Here is a 5,832-nt window from a genome sequence, read left to right as displayed (position 1 = left end):
AGGGATGAGGCACTGTCCAAAAAAAATGTGTAGTGAATTCAATCACATGGCAGAGACACAAACTTTTTCCAATGTCTTAAATGTCCTGGAAGAGTGCCCTTGTAGTGAGAAAAGGTTAACTAAAATGGAAAAAAAAGACGTTAGCATTTAGCTATTAGCATGGTTAGACACTTGTATCTTGCTCATGGCAAATAAGAATGAATTTACTTTTAACCATATCAGAAACTCTAATAAAGTATTTTTTCTAAACTACAAACAGGGTTGAAAGTAACTTAGGTAACTTTGTAAGACAAAGAGAGAAAGACAGGTAGACAAAAAAGCCATATATTTGTTCTTGATTTATAAGGGCTACGCATAATGTGAAGGGTATTCTTTTCGTTGAATTCTTGAGTTGTTATTATGGACATTAAACTTGTTTTATTTAGCACAAAGCCTTCTTCTTTTGCCTTTTTTGAACGCAGACACGCTCACAAGCATCTTTGAATTCCTGTTCTTGTTAATCCATACTATGATAACACTTTGTATTGTGCAGAAATGATTTCAGAATACCATGAGAAATGATCTTGTGGTCTGGTATGGAACCTCACACAGTGTATTTTCACATGCCCTTCTAGACATACTGTGGACAGGCAGCCGTGGCCTTGTCAGTGAGCAGAGGTGTGTCCTCTCTGGCCCCTCAGACACGCTCTGGTTTTTGGTCTTGATTAACCACTTAGTTCAGTCTCTCAGACACAAGATTGCAGGGAAAAAGCAAGTAATGAAGTGCTTTTGAATTTGCATTCCTGAGAGCTTTCACAGGCGCCTTGATTTCAGTCTGCCTCTGCTGTTTGTTCTCCGTCAAGAGATGTCTGCTATTTTAACGGTAACGCGTAACAAGTGTCCATCCAACCTCCTCCATATTGCTCCCTCATCAACCTAACTGCCATGAATAAACACAATCAACATGCATCTGAAGGGGAATTTGGAGGCTTTTTCTCTCAAATGGTCCCTGATGGGTTGTTCACCGCCGTCATTATGCAGATTACAGTGTGACCGTGAAGCAATATCGGAGCCCTTTCCCTTTTGAAATGTCACCGTTTCATAAAGCTGACCAAAAACACTTGTGTGTTTGGTTCTTACGAGTCGAGCAGCGCTGATCAGTTATGGACAAACTGTCTCAAGAATATCAAATTAACAGCATTCAGTCGTCACTTCAAAGTCAAGCCTTTATCTTTAGATTCGACCTTGACAACAATATCAGTGTGCACGCTTAAGATCTTTGTTTTTTTACCAGGTAAGTACCATCATTTAGTTGAGAATTTCCAGCAGTCACAAGAACATTACATTACATTGCATTTAGCTGACATGCTACTCAACTGGCTATAGATAAGACAGTCCTTTGTTAGTATATAAGTGCTTTGTTAGTAATTCTTTGTTAGTAATTCTATCGCTCGAAGTGGAGTCGAAAGAGATGAGTTTTCAGAACAGAGATAGCATCGTAAGCCTTTTTCTTGTAGCTTATTTTTAGTTTTCTTTTAGTCATATATGAGCAACTGGTTATGTAACACGATGACTTGCCACATTCTGTGATTATTTCTGTCTCATATGTTAGTCCACGGTAAAGCTTCCCTTTGCACCCCGCTCCCGGGTGCAAGAAAAGAGGAAACACAATTTGGTTAAAATCTGGGGCCTTTCTTGGTCCATGCTTCCAGGAATGATTAAACATCAGGAGGTAGAAACACAAGCAAGTTGTTTTAGCTCATTTCAAGTTGGACTGATTTAGACAAGCAGACACTCAGAGAGATCGCTCTTCAAATCAGAAGGTATTTCATTTTCAATTACATTCTTTATGAAATGCAAATCATATTATCCTGCAATTTTAAATGTAATGTAACATGACTTGATGTGTAAGTGATAGGGGGAAAACGTGTTGACATTATTTTTCCACGAGCAACATTACTGTAGGAATTTCGTTTCTGTCATGCGGGAATGTTATCTGAAAAATAAATAAATTGCTCTTAAATTCTTATATATTTACTTTTACATCAAATTAAAGAATGTATGCAATCTGATATATCTTATAATGAATAGTGAGTCATTTGTGGCAAATACAAAAATATATATAATAATTGACTTATAGGTGTTATAGTAAGACAGAGTGGTTTTAACGGTTATCTTTAAATCTATGTACTTGTCTTATGCAAACCCATATTATGGGACACAAACTAGCAGATGTGTATTTGGAGTTAACAGTAAATGTTTATTATTCAAACCTGTCCCCTGACTACAGTTATAACTAAATGAAGATCTGTCTTTTATACGTTTTTCATTCTTTTCAAACATCAAGTAGTTTTAAAAATCAATGCCATGTGATATAATCAAATGTGAAAAAAATAAAGAAACACTTACAGACATTCAAAATAAACAGAAAGTAGGTTATATAGTGTATGCATGTATTCATAAACAATATATCATTTTGCATGTATACGTTTGTTATTATATAGCTTTTATTTTACTCCTAAAGTCTTATCTTTATCCGGTATAAATTATTTATTTGTTGTTTATATTTTGTATTATTAATCTCAATCTGTATAGTAATTTAAGGTATCAAATAATTTAACCATTAGATGCATAAGTATCTTTGTAATTACATTTTTTTATCATTTCATATTCCAGCTATTCCTCAAAAAACATGTTTTGGATATCATGCCATTCAAATTAGACATTTACATTTTAAGAAATTGTAGTTTTTGTATTTCTACCCCAAGCTTCCATAAGTGGGTACATTCACTGTAGACCACACAGACTACATCACAAGTGACACCTCTCAGGAAGATTCTTTTACACAGCAAGATCTCATACCTGTCAGTATAATAATAATAATAATACATTATATTTGTATAGGGCTTTTCAAGGACTCAAAGTCGCTTTACAATATAAGGGAAGGTTAGGGTGAGGGGTATAGGACTATCAAACTTGATGAACCGGCATGGATTGATGGGGGGTGGGCTATGAGTAGAAAAGAGGAGAAGAGATGAGTTTTGAAAAGGAACTGGAATACTGTGAGGGTCTCAGAATAGCGGAGATCTTTGCATCAATATGTTCAAAACTTTTTTTTCAAAATGTAAAAAAATGTCTAAAATTATAAATAGTGAAAAATTAAATATAAGATATTTCTAGTGTGAACCAAAATATAATCCTGTGATTTTTTCTTAACCAAAATGACAAAAATTGCATAAAAACACATATTATTCTAATACGGGTCCCTTTAGACCCACTTATGGAAGAGTGTAGGGTCCAGTCACTCGTGCATCTAAGGGTTAATGGGGAAACAGTTTAATATTTGTCTTTGAAATGTATTACAGTGGAATAATAAAGAAGCAGAACATAGAAAAATTCAAATAAAGTTTAAATAATGCAGAAATAATACTTAAATTCAGTATTTCAGTCGATATTCTTTATAACTTTCTACCATCAAAAGCTAATTGTCACATTTGTTCCTGCCTTTACTTATATTATTTCATAAAACGCCTTTGTTTAATTCTCTGCATCCTTTGTGTCGTCAGAATGACACAGCGGGAAAAATCTTTAAAGTTCCTCATGGGGTTACTTCCTCTTTTTTACCCTCATCACCTGATATTATTTACAAAATGTAAAGAAAAAACCCTGTGCACTTCTCTAATCTTGCATCACGGGAATGTTGTCTTCAGAGTTGTGGGTAGGCACAGAGAGAAAACGTGCGGAGGGAATAAACCATGAGACAAACACGGTGGACGTGTGTAAAGGCACGATGAGTCACAACCGAGATGACTTACAAGAATTTCTTCTAAAAGAACATCTGTCACAATTAATCCTGGAAGTATTAGAGAAAGTAGATCAGATACATTTAAGGATTAAGGTGTTTAAAGGTTTAGCAAAGACTTCTGTGCCTTTTTTGTATATCAAAGACGAGCCCAATTGAAAGAACTTGTGTCAGTGTGTAGCTGTGTGGTGTGCACAGATTACAGATGTGTGCAGATATGTGGTGTTTGTTCAGAGGATGGGGTGCAAGCTCAGAGTAGTGTGCAACAGAATGGAAGTGTTTACTCATACTTTGACAATTATGCACATGGCACTCCAGGAGTTTTGCAAGAAGTGACTCTAGTCTGAGTCATGGCTGACAGTAATGTCACATCGCACAGTTTACGACACACGCCTACTCAAATGTTTGAGGATTTTTTCATGGTTTGAAAGGGCGTTAGTTGCAGTTTCAAGAGAGAAATACAAGTATGAACAATGTTATTTTTCTTATTTAAAAAAAAGATGTTGAAAGGATGCCTACAGCACCATCTTGTGGTCAACGTGGAAATGACAGCTTCGATGTGCATTGCATTTATTCATTTAACTTTTTTGTAAAACAATACAATAATCATGCAAAAATTAAATAAATAAATAAATAATTTTTTTATAAATAAAATAAAATGTAAATAACAAAAATAAATAAATAAATCAGTGTCACCCACGACAGCTATTATTAGTGGTAGTAGTATTTTAGGTGAGGTTAACTTGACGTTCAGTGGGATGGAGAGATGTGTAGAAGAACAAGAAGAAGAAGTGGAGGTGGGCTGCAGGGGGTAATGCGCTGGAAGAACGTAAACATGTCTGCTCTGAGCCTGACTTCAAAGTGAGAGAGCGGTAACCTCCTCTCAGCGGTGGCGCACACCCCTGATGGATGAAAAGCGAAAGTGAATGTTCATCCACGGTCTACAGCCCCTTCCTGAGACCACTCTTTGAAGTCACAAAATAGATCTGATTGACCTGTGAAGTAGGCACATATATGGAATAGTATTTGGCCATGCACGTGCACATGCTGCCTTTGTTTCTTCCACAAACTTGTTGCCCATAATGCAATGGGACTGAGAGAATGCTTTTGGTCATGCTAGCGATTTTTGAAGGCGAGATCATGCAGACTTGTATCTTACAGTAGAGGTGGGGCATCTCCGTATTTGTATTGCAATACAATTATTGAAAATGGAAATTTGTATTAATAGCTCAGAGAATATCTGTCAATATTGTCATGTTAAAGCTATTCATTCATCTGTTTATTGTTATTCTGTGTTTTAAATTCCCTCTAGTCACATGCTCGTGTAGTGCTTCTTCCCACACTTTGCGTGTCCGTCTTATTTCCAGTGTCTCACAAGCAGTTGGCAGTTGATTTGAATCATGAAATCAAATCGAATACACTCTGTAAAAACCTTTCGTGAGGGGTGCATGTTAAAAAGACTTTACCAGTGTGATCATTGATAGAGGCTGGATATCCTGTGTGTCTGAGCTCTTCATCATTATCTTGGCTCGCTGACTCATGTCTTGAGCAAAGAGAACAAAACTCTCGCGGCGGCCTTGTTCCCGGCGCAATGGGGAGCCGGGAGGGACAATAAGAGAGAATTAGCGGTGAAAAAAGCAAATAAATAGGTGCTTCAATACATGACAGCCCAGCAACAAAGCCCACTGTGGATGAGAGGAAGAGCGAGACAGACAGAGAGAGAGAGAGAGAGAGAGAGGGAAGAGAGAGAGGGGAGAGAGGCCTTGATGAAAATAAATAGTGGAGCTCAAAGAGGCAAAGGGTTGAGCGGATTGGAGGTGATGATGAGTGGAGAGCTGTACAAAGTAGTATATCTATGGGAGAGGTTTTAATGAGGCAGACATCCATGTGTGTGTGGGTGTGTGTGTTTTCTCATCTGTGACACAGACACTCAGAAAATCCTCAGCAATGATACTCCAAACTTCCTGCCTCCATGTGGGTGGGTGAGGATTTGTGTGCAACAGACATACTTCAAGGAACTTCCTTGTTGGACTTGTTAGAAAGCAATACCA

The sequence above is a fragment of the Notothenia coriiceps genome, unplaced genomic scaffold (genome assembly GCF_000735185.1).
Source record: "Notothenia coriiceps isolate Sejong01 unplaced genomic scaffold, NC01 NC01_scaffold00031501, whole genome shotgun sequence".
NCBI classification, from domain to species: Eukaryota; Metazoa; Chordata; class Actinopteri; order Perciformes; family Nototheniidae; genus Notothenia; species Notothenia coriiceps.
The sequence above is the reverse complement of the archived record's forward strand: the minus strand, read 5'-3'. Positions refer to the sequence as shown.